The 18,486-nt window shown below is 43.0% G+C and overlaps 1 protein-coding gene across 5 annotated transcripts in view; it reads left to right on the top strand.

Moving 5' to 3' along the window:
• Positions 1 to 18,486, top strand: part of LOC126253597 (uncharacterized) — a 323,092-nt gene that overhangs the window by 125,097 nt on the left and 179,509 nt on the right. The window contains exon 1 of one of the 5 annotated variants that reach the window (XM_049955052.1): positions 612 to 749. The exons of the other annotated variants lie outside the window; for them this stretch is intronic. The gene's annotated coding sequence lies outside the window, so the exon portion shown is untranslated. Of the gene's footprint in view, positions 1 to 611; positions 750 to 18,486 lie in introns of those variants that run through there. 5 annotated transcript variants of the gene reach the window in all.

Below are 18,486 nucleotides of genomic sequence, written 5' to 3'. Positions count from 1 at the left end.
ACTGGGGGAGTAAGTTAATGCAAACATTGAAATTCAGTCGCCATATAATTTTAACCAGAGTTTCCATTGGAGTTAGGACTAGTCCAAAGTTTGTGTCTTCTTTACCTAGTGAATTCCTCAGCGTATAATTAAAGTCATCAAAGCCTAAAAATGATATCGTGAAGTAATTTAAGACATTTTAGTCTTATTTTTGAAGACAGAGAAGACGTAAAAAGCTCCTTGTAATCCCGAGGCGTTATCGCTAGCTGTATCCATCACCTTGGCCTATTTTCATTGCTGTTGAAGAAACATTGAGAGCAGCGAGGAGCATCCGCGGCTGCCATCTTCGTCAAATAACGCTGACGGGTCGATCATGCCTAGTCTACCTTCTTTCAGTCCCAGACGAAATTAATCCATTGGCACTTTTTCGTCTCTGATTACCTTTGAGATAACAAGCGAAACCTTAGACAAAGGAAAAGAAGTTTAAACGTTAAGAGGAAGACGTCCGGTTTCGTGTTACACCTTTTACAGCAGTTGTCGTACTTGATCCTCAGGAGGCAACTAGATAACACGCGGCTTACCTAACCGGACCAGGCGGGTGCCGGGCATATCAGTTGAAAGCCAGCGTTCGAGTTGGCTGCAGCCCGCGTTAAGTGTGTGTTTCTAGGACGTTCGCCATTCTTTCTAACCTGTTTCAAAGTCTTTTACTCGCAGACTAATTTTCAGCTACGTCAGAACACGAAGTCCTCTGGTTACGAGTGCTTCTTGAGGTAAGTAATCGGGAACTGCAGCTGAACGAAACAGTCCTGCTTCGCAGTCTGCGCTAACCACAACGCGATTATGTGTTATTGTTTTTTTTTTCTTTTAGTTCTGATCGTGATCACTGCGCCACTGAGTTGCGAGAAAAGTTCGCCATCATTCAAGTGTTCTCTCATTCCCCCACAAATCATTAAAGCGGAAGGCTGAAGGATAATGGTCGCTGTGGCGGTCGTGATAAGCGTTTCATTCACTCATGCGCGTAAAACAAGTGATTGCTATACACTTCTAGAAGTTTATTAATTAATCTTATCGTGACTTCGCGGTTCTTCCTTAAGCGCTCAGTACGAGGGTAAGATGAAGACTTTTTGCCACAGAGGTGGCGTTCGTATCAACTATGATTTTTCGATATGTTGCTACATGATGCAGACTATGGCATGGCAAGTAACAGAACGATACGTGGAATAGTTTTCTTTATAAAAATGTTCAAATATTGTGAAATCTTGTGGGACTTAACTGCTAAGGTCATCAGTCCCTAAGCTTACACACTACTTAATCTAAATTATCCTAAGGACAAACACGCACACCCATGCCCGAGGGAGGACTCCTCCGCCGGGAACAGCCGCACAGTCGATGACTGGAGCGCCTGAGACCGCTCGGCTGATCCCGCGCGTTTTCTTTATACGTCCTTTAAAAGTCCTTTAAAAGCTGTAGTATTGCGTGTGTTTCGTTCAGATATGTAACCTGGAATTTTGTGCTATCATAAAAATATTTATTTTGTTCATCGCAAATTTACCGGAAGATGAGGAAAAAATGATGGTTTAACGTCCCGTCGACAACTGGGTCTTTAGAGACGGAGAATAAGCTCAGACTGTTTCGTTCAGGTTGAAGAAGGAAACTGGCAGTACCCTATCAAAGAAACTATCCCGGCTTTTGTATGGAGTGATTCAAGGAAATCACGGAAAACCTACACGTGGATGGCCGGACGCGTATTTGAACCGTCGTCCTCCCAAAAGCGAATCCAGTGTGCTAGCCACTGCGCTACCTCGCTCGGTCGAAGGTCGATGAACGGTCATTAGGAGTCTTCTCCTTTAACTTTAAAAAAAAGAATGGCTGACTACAAACATGACCGTACTGCTCTTGAAGATGATCCATATGAAGGACTTCGTAAAATTGCTACCTCTGATGAAAACATAAATTGAGTGATGGCGTCTATCGAAACACTATTACTATATAAGCGACACCACTGTTCATAATAGTTAGATGATCAAACATCCACATAACGTGCGTGTTTGGAGTACAGCTGCTCATAATATTTGCTACATATTTATGAAAATAACTAATACGTGAAAGCACACAAGGAAGGCAAAGACAGGTTAGAAGTTAATGTCCAATCTACGCCGAGAGCTTTAGAAATGAAACACAAGCTCGGCCCAGGCAATAACTGGGAAGAAAATCGGCCATGGGAAAACCAAACTAAAAACTAAAACTCCGCCCTAAAGGTTATGAAGGCCCAACGGTACCGACCGGCCGCCGTGTTATCCTGAGACCACAGACGTCACTGGATAGGGCATGTAGTGAGAACACCGCTCTTCCAGCCGCATGTCAGTTTACGAGACCGGAGCCGGCCTCTGAGAAGTCGAGTTGCGCCATGTTTCAGACACTGGACACGTTTTCGGTAGCACTAGGTTTCAGATCCGCGCATAGACCTCCAATTTAGGTATTCCGTACTTTACCTCTACTACTTAAGCAAATAACGGGATGGTTCATTTGTACAGGTCAGGGCCGATTTCTTTGCAATCTTCATCCAATCCCAGTTTGTTCCCCGCCTCCACTATACTCGTCCTCAACGGAGCGTTATACTCAGATATTCCTTTTCTTCAGAAGGGGAGACGAACACCTCTCCTCTCGAATAGTCTTAACTCCATAGTCATCAAGCTTGCCGTAAAATACTAAGAGGTGGTCGCCGAAGAATGTGCAGTAGAAATGAAGTTTCAGTGTGTTAGGACAACAAGAAGTCCTCTGTGGGAGGAATGGCAATACTAAAGCTTCAAACTTTCTTCAGAAGACTTTCCTGCGTGCTTTCCCCTCTTTTGACTTGAAGAGGCAATAATGTAATACTGCTCGACCTAAAGGTGGCTTATTTGAATTCTGGCACAGAAATAAATTTTCGTTGTCAGAATTCCGCTGACGAGGAAGGAATGGATGGTTTTATGTTTCTACGATCGCTAGTTTTTATATCAATATCCTGGACTGAATTCCAAAAGTATTTGTCGTCTCTGATGAGTTGAGGTCATCCGGCAGACAGACTGGACATTAGTGCCTCTGGAGAGGACGAGGGCACTGGGTCGGTGCCGAGATTTACCCTTATTTTTCTTACTTCTGCATAGCTACACTTTCATGACAATGTTTACATTTAGATAGTTACACTTGACTACACAACAAACGTGTTGGATAGTTGCCACTGCCTACAAAGAAACAAAAACATTTCGAAGTGCGCAGCCAACGTTGCCGAGCGATTCGAGTTTCTTTTTCCTGAGCTCTCGACCGTGGATCACTAGAGCATTAATCATTTTGTCTGTTTTTTTTTTTTTTTTTTTTTTAAACGGGGTAAGCTTCATAATGAAATAATTGTGCGGAGCATCATTTAAGTTTTTCCTGGCGCCATAATATCGATCTTCTAATAAGTGCTGTTGGTTCACTGTGAAGTTCTACATTTCAAATATAACAAATCGATAGGCTAATATTTAATGAAGCGCTATTCTGTTGGACGGTAATATTGATAAACTGCCACATGGCGAGATTATGGTAGAGTGCGGAAATAAATCGAGACAAGGAAATATTTCTCCTAGGACGAGTATAATGTATAATCCACCTCTACGTAGAGAGTCGTTAAATTTCTTGATGCACTAGAGAGATGCCCGAAATGTAGTCCGCTCGAATCTCTCTAGATGTAGAAAATTTCAGTAAGGGAATCTGACCGAAAGGAGAGGAATCTTTTACTCGAATGAGGACATTAATTTCGATGGATTTCACGGTATGGTCCATCTCCATTAACCCTGGAACACTAAAGGGGAGAAAACGTTACATTGCTACTAAGTTATCGTAAATGTTACTACTCCATATTTTATTCAAAAGAAGTCATAATTTATAGTTTATGCACTAGTTCATTACTATTACAAGATCTCCAGCGCTTTGTTACATATAAAATCAGTACAAAATGTACTGTTTTACACCCTGTACTGATAATACCAGATTTGCGGGAAGAGCGAATTGCTTCCAACTGCAATCGTAAATTTTACGAGGGTTTAGTAATCTAGGGTTAAGAGACATCGTGAGGAACGAAAGCGACATCACTTGCTCTCAGGGATGTCTCATAGCACTGTTATTTTGTTCTTCGCAGATTTACCGGATATATTCGAAATATTAATCAGAGTATAGTACAGTTTGGTACGCAGTCTACATCCAGTCACAGACATGAACACATACGGTCATGACAGCATCATGAAGGCCATAATTCAGCTAAGCTCAAATCCTTCCGTAATCTTTCAATATTCATAATTCTCCTCAATACATGACATAAAGTCTCTTGTCTGAGATACCGCTTTAAATTTCGCTTTTACGTATCGAAGTTTTTCCGCTAGTATAGCAGACCTCAGAGAGGTGAAATCAACCTCATTTCACTTTCCGAAATCCTATAAGCGGAAGACATACGTCTAGAACATCAAACTGATTGCTGGTTTACGAGGAAGTCCGTGATCTCGTACCCACATAAGGAAATACGCCACGTCGCATTAGGGGGAAATAGGTAGTACATTGCCGCGATATCGGTATAAAAAGGACACAACGGAAACATAGCTTTCTTCATCTGCTGCCAGCCCACCGCGTCATGAGGAACTGAAAATAGCAATAACGATAAAACGTAGCTTTTTACTCTGTCTGTATAGTTCGAATCAATCAAATGCTGGTTGTTTTGAATATAAATTGGCATTCACAGATCAGGATAAATATTGGCTCTGGCTCTGAGCACTATGGGACTCAACTGCTGAGGTCATTAGTCCCCTAGAACTTAGAACTAGTTAAACCTAACTAACCGAAGGACATCACAAACATCCATGCCCGAGGCAGGATTCGAACCTGCGACCGTAGCGGTCTCGCGGTTCCAGGCTGCAGCGCCTTTAACCGCACGGCCACTTCGGCCGGCCCTCAGGATAAATATTCTTATTATCACGGAGAATGCAGAGGATCATGACGAGAACATATGAGCTGCACGTACAAAGGTGAAATTTATTACTCTGGGTCGGATATGAAGCCTATGAGCAAATTCCCATGACCCAATAAGTTTTAAACCATCGTATTGTTGCAGTGTGTGCGACGATATTGACGAAATCTCAAGTCTGTCCAGAAGTCATCGCACCGGCAAATGGAAACGTGTGTTGCAGTAGTCACTGGGTATTTCGAACACACTAAGCAAGCGAAGTGACAGAATAGTCAATAGTCGACTCGAAGCCGGACGGCGGTTCGAACGTCAGTCTAGTCACCAACGCGTAGTTCTCACTAATGGTAAACGTCTCGATGGTTCCTTCTTAAAAGGACACGGCCCTTTTCCTGCCCATAACTCCACAATTCGAACTATAGCTCAGTTTTTAGTGACCTAGTCATCGACGGGACGCTAAATCCCGATCTTCCTTCGAACACCCGATGACTTGAATGGAATGTTATAAATTGTTTATGATCACTTCTGTGTTTTCCATTTTGTTGCTGTTGCTGAAGTAATATTACAATGTAAATGTGTACGATTATCTCGTAATTAAACTTCTGTTGTTTTTGAATGAGAAGTTATTATATACCAGTCTCTGTACGTTAATTTCCTTTTTCACTGATTCATTCCATTTATGAAATTCATCTTTCGTTCAAATTCTGACAACAACATAGCATAGTTTTACCCTGGTTACCTGATGAATTATTATTAGGCATCAGGTCTTTTGGCTTCCAGTTTGTGTGTCAGTCTAAAGTAAAGTATGATTAGTATCAGTTTTAAAATAAACTTCTCACATCTTTTCCGAATTTGTAAATAGCTGGAGCGCCTAACCAGTCGGACGCGATATTTCCGTACGAGGATCCATGCCCAACACAACACTCCTAATTGCTAAATACTGTACGAATTTCTCCGAAACTATAAACAGAATTTCGGAGATTAAAACACGGTTGAATTCGTCTCTTTGAGACTGTAATTCCACTTGAAATACGTAGTTGATACTGGTGTTCTTGAAATTAACACACAGTAGCTTTGCTGTGAGACTATTCGTCACTTTCTTTTGTACAATTAATTGTATGAAAATATGATTACAAACTCTTAAATAGGACTGGAAATATTCTAGGTGGACAGCTTAGCTGAATTTCTCTTTATGTACCAAGTAACATACGTCAGTAGCTGACAGGCTATTCACGGACGACCATGTGGGTGCTTTATCAGAAACTGTGACAAATTGCAGGAACAGGTGCAGTACTGTTGCAAAACTGGCAGTGAAGCTCAGAGTAAACAAATGTTATGTAATCCGCGTGGTTACACAACAGCCTCGATACTGTTCGATAGCATCATCACCGAGGAATAAATAAGATCAGTCATAAGTGTTAAATTTACGAGAGTGGTTCGATAAGTCTGGTAAATTTCCATGAAAGAATGGAACATTATTGTTGCGCCTCATGGTTGGTAACCTTGATTATTCCAAGGATCCTATAAATAATTTCAACAACGTACATCGTACAGTTCATTGTCGACAGCCGTCTGAACTGATCAGCGTGTCGACTGCGATTGAAAATGGAGAAAGCCGGGTTTCGTGCTGTTATTAAATATTTTCATTCGACGCATTGGACTGCACCATGAATCAAAATAGAACTGGACTCTGCACCGTCAATGATGACCACAAGAAGCGCGCTCGGGCCGTCCAATTGAGTCCACCACAAAGGAAACCTTTGACAAAATTCATGATATGCTAATGCAAAAGCGCCGAATAAAAATTCATGAAACTGCTGAGATTGTAAGCATCTCAACAAAGTGAGTGCATAATATGCTGCAAGGAAGCTATGTGCGAGGAGTGTACCTTTGATTGCTCACAGTCGATCAAAAGCACATCCGTCACAACATTTCAGTGCAGTGTCTGGTAATGTTTAATCGCAATTTGCAAGATTTTTTGCGGCGATTTGTTGCTGTTAATGAAACTCGAATCCATCATTACACACCAGAGTCAAAACAGCACTCAAAACAAAGGACAGAGACTGGTTAAAGTGCACCAAAGAAGGCAAATACTTTCTTCTCAACTGGTAACATGATGGGCACTGTTTTCTGGGATTTCCAAGGACCCTATTATGGTTCATTGTTGGCTCGTTTGAAAGTTGCGTTGGCTGAAAGAAGACCAAGGTTGGCACGTGAAAAACGCTATTTCACAGGGGTAACGCACCATCCCACAATGGCGAAAGTGCATGACTTGGGCTTTAAACTGGTTCCTCATCGATTCTATTCGTCAGACTTAGCCCCAAGTGACTTCTTCCTGTCCCTAACTTGAATCTTTGGTTTGCTGGAAAGAAATTTTCATCAAATGAGGAAGTGATAGTTGCAGTCAACGAGTATTTTGCAGAGTTTAACAGAATCTATTTTTCTCATGGGATGAAAAGGTGCGGGACGGCTGGACTAGATGTATATCCCGCAAAGGTGACTACGCCAAGAAGTAGGATGATTTGCTTAAGAAACAGACTTTTTTTTTTTTTTTTTGCCATACTTAGCAAACTAACGTCGCATAGGATTATTATCGACAGTGATTCAAGGTAGAGCGTCCACATAGATCTGTTGGGTCAATTTGTATACCCAGTACTTGAGTGTCATTCGTGACTGTGGGATCCTTCCCAAGTTGAATTAGCCGATGAGGAAGATAAGACAGTAAGTATGATTCATCACATATGATATCTTCGTACATCCATAGCTGAAATGGAGGACAGCGGGACATCAGCTGGTATAAATTTATATTAAAAAATGAAAAAATTCCTCCAGCTGTATTTAAGGTGTCGATTTTATTTTGGCAACTAGTTTCAACGTTGTAACAACGTCATCTTCAGGCCCTATAAAATATACCACACATACAACAACCAATGTGATATCAGTAATCTATGAGTTATTATGTAAACAAATAGATTATAAACATATTACATAATGGGCGAATTCAATAAAATTAATTAAATTTTGGCAGTTTTCATTTAATGCAATCATTCTGGAAATTAACCATTCTGTGGTACCAATAAGTACAACTGAAAATATATATACATGATCGTTTTCATTACAGATCAATGTCAAGCATTAAATGAAATGAGAGTATATATAAAAATGTGATAGGCTACAGGAAAGATAATATGGTTGGTTGGTTGGTTTGGGGGAGGGACCCAACAGCGAGGTCATCGGTCCCGTTAGATTAGGGAAGGAAATCGGCTGTGTCTAATCAAAGGAACCGTTCCGACATTTTCCAGAAGCGATTTAGGGAAATCACGGAAATCCTAAATCAGGATGGCCGGACGCGGGTTTGAACCGTCGAAAGGCACTATGCATCAACTAAGTGCATATTCTTGAAATATCTCCTACTTCTATTCCAGATGAGTCAAGCAACATTATTTCCAAGGAAGTTTATCTCCCGTAAAATCATTAATGTAAAGTTATTGAAAATCAGTCCAAACAAGGACGCGAACCGCGGTTCGTGATGTCTGCCGAAGTACGTACACCCTATCGCACAACGGTACTGTGCCTGTTAAAGTAATGACGTAGCTGTAACTGCTGTTACCATGTTTCATCTTCTCCTTTACTTTCATTTTCACATTCATCCAAAACAAAACTGACGTTTTCGGCAAGGATCGTATTCTAGTCATTTATAATTATTATTTGTGTGTGTGTCCAGACCTCATGAAGACACTGGCAACCCAACAAATTAGTAATAATAGTCTTGGTAACGTACAGGGCTCGCCAAGAGCTAAGGTACACGCTTTCAGGAGTGATAGTACTGGTGATTCTGAACAAAAAAAAAAAGTACGTTTTTATTGAATAACCCGACAACCGTGGGCTGTGACGTAAACGAGTCACAGTACCAAAATTAAACTGCATTAAATTTCCTACAAATAAGTTACTACTCATTTTTTCAAAGAGCTAACAATTTGCGCGAATAGAGGGAGAAAATAGTGAAAATCTCGCGCGACGCGTAAGCGCTGCAGCTTAGATAGTTTTTTTTGGCCAATTTGAGATGGTTTCTCGATGTGACAGATCACAAGTGTCCTGTATCAAATTGTTCGTCTCGAATTCATCTACATCACTGTGGTACACTGTAAAACAATAACAGTGCAGCGTATAATACAGAAAATAAACAACAAAGTAGCGCACATTAAAAGTGTTCTATCTCGGAAACCATCCGAAATCGGGCATATCTCCATATGAAGCTTTGTTTAGAGTCACCAATACTGTTCCCCCTCAAAGCACATACCTTTCCTCCTGAATGAACTTGTATTTAAGTGGTGTTGCGTATTCCTTGGTGCCTACAGGTGAACGCTAGTGGCCCAAAACGCCTCGCGAATAAATTTTGATAAGATCAACAACCCGTAAACAATGAGGTTATTGCTGTATATACACAGATCTCAGTTGAGAGTCAATGCTGTCTTGCACAAGCACGCTGAAAGAAAAAAAGTTAGCAGTGATGACAGAGGATCAACGAAGAGCTGTTCAGACAAGTGAACTGCGTAAACTATTGAAATATGCTGGATGCCATGAGACTGCAATGAGCTGATTTTCCTTTTTTTTATTTTCCATTTGTACCGCCCTCTTACGTTTTGTCTGCCGTTTGAGTGTGCTCTGATTTCGCAGGAGTGCCGAAACAGCGATAAAGAAATGTAGGTCGCATCCTCCGCGCGGTCACCGTCTAGTGCTCGCCAGATAACGACACTCACCACAGCCAACTGCATCGCGGCACTCGACTCTGCAACGCTGCCGTTGGTTTGTAGTTCGCAACTCGTCGTTCAGCAGAGCCGTAGTAGTCACGCGACCACCTTTTCTTGGTGTGTATAGGTGTTATAAAAATAAATTACAACGAAACATAATTGTCTTGCGTTATATCATACTTCTGAATCATAGCGTGTGAGTTGCGTAATATAGACAAACTCGTGAGGTCAACAGTACATGACAGAATGTTACAGTGAGAGGAGATAAATGAAAAATGGAAGGGAATCGTATTGGCAGATTGCATCTTCTACTAGTAATATGCTTCTTCATAGTACTACTGGTGTTCAGTAGCCTTAGTGTGAATGTTATGTACGCGTTTGCATTACCAAAGGCGTATGACGTTTTCCATATGTTAGTAACCTCAGAATACCTCACCAGCTAAATCTACTGGAATCTTTTCAGTGATTATAACAGTAAATATCTTATCAGATAAATTTATTGAAGTCTTTTCAGTGACTATACTAGTAAATAATACTTACATATGTCACACAAAAAGAATGAGTCTACAACAGTTAAAGCAACCAGCATCACAACCTGACCAACATACATACATATCTGTCCTGCGTAGGCCTAGCTATTTTGTGGCGTCATTCCATACTTATTCACTGAAACAACGGTGCCTTTGAAGAACAACATTTCTAAGATATGCGGTCTACACCAAAATGTTGTTGCTCTCTGGATAAACCCGCAACCCTGCGGTGCTTAATGACAAAGGCAGTAAGTGAATTACGTGGCTAGTGTTCAAGCGCAACGGGAGTGTTCGTCGGTGTTTAATAGAAGACAATTTTCATTGCAAGCACACCAATTCCGCACTTTGTTTCCACAAACCACTGCGCTCGTCGAGTGCCCGTTAACTGCTGTAGTGAAAGGGCATCGAAACGGGCGTCAACGTGGCGGAATAGCTAGACTTCAGTGCGAGAGATAAGACTCCAGAAAATTGATGATCTGGTGATTGCAAACCCTACCTGATGTAGTTCAGCAAGACAGATACCCAGTCTCCAGACTCTCCCAGTTCAAAAAATGGTTCAAATGGCTCTGAGTACTACGGGACTTAACATATGAGATCAGTAGTCCCCTAGGACAGAACTATTTAAACCTAACTAACCTAAGGACATCACACACATCTAATCCCGAGGCAGGATTCGAACCTGCGACGCCGGCCGCGGTGGCCGTGCGGTTCTGGCGCTGCAGTCTGGAACCGCGGGACTGCTACGGTCGCAGGTTCGAATCCTGCCTCGGGCATGGGTGTGTGTGATGTCTTTAGGTTAGTTAGGTTTAAGTAGTTCTAAGTTCTAGGGGACTTATGACCTAAGATGTTGAGTCCCATAGTGCTCAGAGCCATTTTGAACCTGCGACCGTAGCGGTCGCGCGGCTCCAGACTGAAGCGCCTAGAACCGCTCGGTCACAACGGCCGGCAGACTCTCCCATTACAACAGAATGATATCTTATTTACTAAACACACTCGTGGTCGCATATAAGATTCACATATAAGATCTTACTTTTTATTTATTCGATCTGCTTCAGAGATCATTCCTTGGTGAAACCGATAATGCATAAATAAAAGATGATAACTTATATGCTACCACGACAGAGTTAACTAAATAAAATATAAAATTATTAGATCGCCGTTTTCCTGGGACAATGTTTCAAAAAATTACAACAGAATGAGACAAGCAGATTATACCACATGTCGTGTCTCCTAGTCATTTACATCTCTACCCCGCAACCCACCTTGCAGTGTGTGGCGGAAGGTAATTTGTGTACCACTGTCACTTGTCATCTTTCTCGTTCCAGTCTCGAACAGTCTGCGGGAAACGCGGGAAGAACAATTGCTGCTAAGCCTCCGTGTGTTCTAGAATCTCTCTAATTTAGACATGGTAGGAAGCAATGTACACTACTGGCCATTAAAATTGCTGCACCAAGAAGAAATGCAGATAATAAACGGGTATTCATTGGACACATATATTATACTAGAACTGACATGTGTTACAGCTTCACGCAATTTGAGTGCATAGATCCTGATAAATCAGTACCCAGAACAACTACATCTGGCCGTAATTACGGCCTTGATACGGCTGGGCATTGAGTCAAACACAGCTTGAATGGCGTGTACAGGTACAACACGATATCACAGTTCATCAAGAGTAGTGACTGGCGTATTGTGACGAGCCAGTTGCTCGGCAACCATTGACTAGACGTTTTCAATTGGTGAGAGATCTGGAGAATGTGCTGGCCAGTCGAACATTTTCTGTATGCAGAAAGGCCCGTACAGGACCTGCAACATGCGGTCCTGCATTATCCTGCTGAAATGTAGGGTTTCGCAGGGATCGAATGAAGGGTAGAGGCACAGGTCGTAACACATCTGGAATGTAACGTCCACTGTTCAAAGTGCCGTCAGTGCGAGCAAGAGGTGACCGAGACGTGTAACCAATGGCACCCCATACCATCACGCCGGGTCATACGCCAGTATAGCGATGACGAATACACGCTTCCAATGTGCGTTCACCGCGATGTCGCCAAACACGGATGCGACCAGCATGACGCTGTAAAGAAAACCTGGATTCATCCAAACAATGACAAAAATGGTTCAAATGGCTCTGAGCACTATGGGACTCAACTGCTGTGGTTATCAGTCCCCTAGAACTTAGAACTACTTAAACCTAACTAACCTAAGGACATCACACACATCCATGCCCGAGGCAGGATTCGAACCTGCGACCGTAGCAGTCGCAAGGTTCCGGACTGCGCGCCTAGAACAAAAAAGAAAAAAAAATGACATTTTGCCATTCGTGCACCCAGGTTCGTCGTTCAGTACACCATCGCAGGTGCTGCTGTCTGTGATGCAGCGTCAAGGGTAACTGCAGCCATGGTCTTCGAGCTGATAGTCCATGCTGCTGCAAACGTCGTCGAACTGTTCGTGCAGATGGTTGTTGTCTTGCAAACGTCCCCATTTGTTGACTCAGGGATCGAGACGTGGCTGCACGAACTGTTAAAGCTATGCGGATAAGATGCCTGTCATCTCGACTGCTACTGATACGAGCCGTTGGCGTTCCGTATTGCCTTCCTGAACCCACCGATTCCATATTCTTCTAACAGTAATTGGATCTCGACCAACGCGAGCAGCAATGTCGCGATACGATAAACCGCAATCGCGATAGGCTACAATCTGACCTTTATCAAAGTCAGAAACGTGATGGTATGCATTTCTCCTCCTTACACGAGGCGTCACAACAACGTTTCACCAGGCAACGCAGGTCAACTGTTGTTTGTGTCTGAGAAATCGGTTCTAAACTTTCCTCATGTCAGCGTGTTGTAGGTGTCGCCACTGGCGCCAACCTTGTGTGAATGCTCTGAAAAGCTAATCGTTTGCATATCACAGCTACTTCTTCCTGTCGGTTAAATTTCGCGTCTGTAGCACGTCATCTTCGTAGTGTAGCAATTTTAATGGCCAGTAGTGTATTTGTCGAGTCTTCTAGGGATGCACCCTCTTGGAACTTTAACAGTAAACTAAATCGTCATGCAGAACGCCTCCCTTGCAGAGTCTGCCATTGGTGTTGGTTGATCATCTGCAAGACGGTTTCGTGGTTACTAAATGAACCTGCAATGAAACGTGCTGCTCTTCTTTGGATCTTCTCTATTTCCTCTACCAGTCATATCTGTTACGGATCCCATAATGACGAGCAATATTCAAGTATTCGCCGAATGAGTGTTTTGTCGGCTACTTTGTGGATGCACTACGTTTTCTAAGGATCATTCCAATGAATCTCAGTCTGGCATCTGGCTTACTCGCGATTACCTTTAGCTGGTCGTTCTGTAATGGGCGTCAAAAAGTACCCGTTCCAAGGCCGTACAATCCGGAATCGGCACGCCAATCAGTCAAAATCGCCGTGACCACTGAGGCAATCATCCCACCGATGCACCAGGATGAAGATCCGGTTTGCTAAAAGACCGTGTCCTGCTGCGTGAAGAAGTCCGTAATTCCTGTTGCACATCCTCGTCCGACAGGAATCGTCGACCCTTCAGGGTCTTTTTCAAGGGACCAAAAGTGTGACAATAGCATGTGGAGAGATCAGAACAGTTTAGCGGGCCCTCTAGGGTTTTTTCCCACTTGAGTTGGCGTAACTTCTGAGTTACGACATTTGCGATGCGCGGACGTGCGTTATCATAAAACAGTAGCACCGTTCCACAACAGTGGTTTGCAACGAATATGCTATCACACACCGGTGTTTGTCCTTCGGCAACCAAGAAGTCCTGTCTGGACGCATTTAGTTGTAAGTCGCCATAGTTCACGTTTCCGCATTTACCACAAGCACGTCGAAAGACACGATGACCACGCTGATCGCTTGCCTACATGTCGGTGCTTATATACCAGCATCGGAATCGCGCTACGTTGCATATACGCTGCAGCAACACCCTCAGACGGAAACTTTCCGGTCGCCCCCTATGGTTCAAATCGCTTCGCACACATACTCCTAGACATTGTATGGCAGCAACTGCTTCCAGTGATTGCTCTGCAATTGTGTAATCTTACAACAAAAGGGTCTTTCTGTCTATGTATTCGCAATACGTTTGTTTCTGTTGGACCTGCACCAAGCGTCGATCCTCAGCACGTCCTCCTGCATTTCGCAACAATTTTCTAGCCTCGCAACTTCTCTGTATACAACAGCAGCATTCGCGAAAAGCCTCTTGCAACTTCTGACGTTATCCACTCGGTCATTTATACATATTGTGAAAAGTAATGGCCCTATAACACTCCTCTGGGGCACGGCCGAAGTTACTTTGACGTCCGAAGATTTCTCTCCGATCAGAAGGACATGCTGTGTTCTGTTTGCTTGGAACTTCAATTCAGTCACACAGCTGATCTATATTCCAAGTCAAGAAACACGGCATCTACCTCGACGCCTGTATCTACTGCTTTCTGGGTCCCGTGCACGAACAGAGCGAGCTGGCTTTTTCACGATCATTGTTTTCGGAACCCAAGTTGGCTCCGACTGTGGAGACTTCCGGTCTGCAGAAAAGTCGTAACTCGCGAGTATAAAACATACTTCAAAATTCTAGAACTGACTGACATCAGGTATATATGTAGGCCTATAGTTTTGTACATCTGTTCGACAACCCTTCTTGAAAACTGGAATGACCCGTGCTTTTTTCCAATCATCAGGAACACTTCGCTCCTTGACGTACGGTACACTGCTGCTAGATGATGGCCAAGTTCTTTCGCACACTCCCGTCAGGTCCAATGGCCGTCCCTCTGTTGAGCGATTTCAGTTGCTTTTCTATTCTATGGTCACTTATTTCGATATCAGCCATTTTGCCTTTCGAGTGACGATTTAAAGGAGGCTCTACAATGCAGTCTTCTTCTGTGAACAGCTTTGGAAAAAGACGTATAGGGTCTCGCCTTTTCTGTGTCGCCCTCATTTTCAGTGCCATTATGGTCACAGAATGTCTGGACAGATGGCTTCGATCCTTTTACTGATTTAACGTAAGACCTAACTTCTTAAGATTATCTGTCTAGTCGATAGACAGAGTTTTACATTCCAGCTCGTTGAACGCTTCACTCATGGCTCTCCTTACGCTAATTTTGGTTTCGTTTAGTTTTTATTTGGCTGCGAGGCCTTGGCTACGTTTAAATTTGCTTGAAGGTCTCTTTGGTTTCGTAACAGTTTTCTAATATGGCTGTCGAACCACGGCGGATCTTTTCTCTCACAATTCTGGTCGATACATACCTGTCTAAAACTTATTGCACAATGCTCTTGAGCTTTGCCAGTTGATAGATAACGTTGTTATGCTGGAGATGAAATTTTCGTGCTGACCACTCAGGTAGTCTAACATCTAAGCAGAAAGTTCTTCCTGCCTTTCTTTGTATTCCTGTTTACAGCTGTATTCAGCGACGCTGTAATGGCCTTATGATCACTGATTCCCTGTTCTATGCTGAGTAGAAAGGTTCAGGTCTGTTCGTCACCAGCATCTCGTCTCCACCCAAAACTATAATATGACCAGGAAATTTACGCGAAGTACTCTCCAAGTTTCCTCTCCATTGTTGCGCCAAGAGTGCTGCTAAGACAGGGGGTCTATGAAAGCATCCGATGACCATAACTGATCCACCTTTAACACTTATCTTCACCAAATTATTTCGCATTAGGAATCTGTCCAAAACTCATTAGACATTCTCGTATTTTTTTATATCTACAAACACGCCTTCGCCACCAGCGTTCAACCTATCTTTGCGATCTACATTCCAATAAGAATTTAGTATTTCGTTGCTACTGACGTCTGGTTTCAGCATCCTGTCCTCTAGATTATGTCCCAAAACGTTTGATTCACGTCGGACGATCTGGATGCGAATATCATTTGCTCGAATTATCCAAAATGTTCTTCAAACCAATAGCGAACAACTGTGGCCCGGCTACAGGGCGCACTGTCATCCATAAAAATGAAGTCCATGAATGGCTGCAAATGGTCTCGAAGCAGCCGAAAATAACCATTTTCTGTCAATGATCATCCATTTGGCCCACAGGACACAGTCCGTTCCAAACAAATACAGCCCACACCATTATGGAGGTGTTAGCAAAGGCCCTCGCGTCGGTCGTTTTGCGCCATAGCTCATTAACTCCAAATTCCGCCGCACTGTCCTAACGGACACGTTTGTTATACTTCCCACATTGATTTCTGCGGTCTTTGCACGCAGTTTTGCTTGTTTGTTAGCACTGACAACTCTACAAAAATGCCGCTGTTTTCGGTAGTCAAGCAAAGGCCGTCGGCAACTGCGTTGTCCGTGGTGAGAGGTAATGCCTGAAATTTCGTATTCTCAGCACACTCTCGACACTGTGGACCTCGGAATATTGAATTCCCTGACGATTTCCGACATCGAATGCCCCATACGTCTAGCTCCAACTACCGTTCCACGTTCAAAGTCTGTGAATTCATATCGTGCGGCGGTCTTTTCACATGAATCACCTGAGTGCAAATGACAGCTTCGCCAATGCACTGCCCTTTTATATATTACTGTCGCGACACTACCGCCATTTGTATATGTATATATTGCTATCCCATTACTTTTGTCACGTAACTGTATATCAAAATTTTCTTTCCGCGATCTGCTGTGTCGAATGCTACTCTGTCTGGACTCAGATGGCATCGTATTGGACCTGTGGAGATATTTCTCTGTCCTAAATACCGACATGTGCACGCCACACGTACTCCGCCGTCCTAGTACCTCTTCCTGCATGTTGTGCACGCCTGACCTGCTAAGGGGAACCCTACAATTCTCCAGTCGATAGCGGAGGTCGTGGTATTTGTATCCGATCCCATGGCAAAATCGTCTGAGCCTGTGGTTTAGACCTTACCCTCTGCTCCAAGCGAGAGAGGACCATCATGGGTTCTAGGCATTTCCTTATAAACTACATCAACAGACTCACATGATGTCACCTCAGTCTTCAGTGGGTCGATTAGCGGAAACACCAACCTTGTGTAATGATTATGGCAGTTGGACGGTCGTCGATTGGAAATTTTGTATCACACTCAGTGAGCCTGATATTAAAATTAATATAAAGGAATAAACCAATGTCAAAATGAGACACTCTGAAATAAGCGACAACGCCACACAAAGTAGGTCTGCAAAGGTCCCTGTGGAATCCAGAATGAAAGCCCACGAACACAAAGAATAATTCGGTGAAAGCACAGATCTCTGTATCACCTAAAAGTACGGAGAGAAAGCTATTAAACAAAGCGAACACGTAAGAAAGCCACAACCTTCCGAAGTAACATGAACGAGAACAGGCCGAGAGAGAAAATACTAAAGTCTGAGTAGTACGCCAGACCGCATTGGCCCTAAAGTTCCAGGAGTGTTGGAAGCCACTGCGCCGTCCTCTTTCAGTCTACCTCAGACACACTGGCCCACGCGATTCCGCTGTTTCTAGTCTAGAAGGCTGGCAGTACCTGGGCCCGTTCTAGTCCCAGGATCGCCGGTCTGTCAACGTCTACGCAAGCATCTCCAACTAGCCAAAGAGCACGCTTGGCTGGCCTGCAAACTGCTGCCCCAGCCGCGGTGCCACGACGCGATGAATCCTGCTAGTCTTTAAACTGGCTCATCAACCGATTGACGTCGTTATAAACCGAGGGGAAGGTATAAAACAGTGGCGATATACATTCAGTGAAATGTTAAATAACTTTACGATGTTCAAAGTGCCTAACTATATTCGTTTATATCTATGGAGCTTTTTAGTTGATTAAGCACGTATGAAGATAGCAACTGTTTGCTGAAACCGGTAATGGAAATATTTTTTGTAAATCTATGCGATTATCGCCATAATAAATATTTATATAACTGCAGTTTTCTATGGATTACTTGCCCTTTTTTTAAAAAAAAAATCCTTATGAGAAATAGGTCATCATTCAACGGGAACAGCTTTCAGAAAACACTCACGTAATTACCAGTTCCATTCCCACCAGTTCTCAAGATTAATGTGGCGACATGATTCAGTAATATGTTAACGTAAGTGCTTGTCGTTTCGACTTAAATGCTTCTTGATTTCAAGTTGTTAAGTTCTCCTACGAACATGTCAGTCAAATCGAATGAAAAACAATCATGTTGGTGCCTAGTACACGTGAGAGTCAAGTAGTTGAAAATTCTTCTCCACAACACGTTCTGGGATGTCTAACAGGCTGCGGTTTTGTGCAATGTAACAGCTGTGAAGTTATTAATTCGTTCCAAAGAAGCTCTT

This window comes from Schistocerca nitens, chromosome 1 (assembly GCF_023898315.1).
Source record: "Schistocerca nitens isolate TAMUIC-IGC-003100 chromosome 1, iqSchNite1.1, whole genome shotgun sequence".
NCBI classification, from domain to species: Eukaryota; Metazoa; Arthropoda; class Insecta; order Orthoptera; family Acrididae; genus Schistocerca; species Schistocerca nitens.
This window is presented reverse-complemented; position numbering and strand designations above follow the sequence as displayed.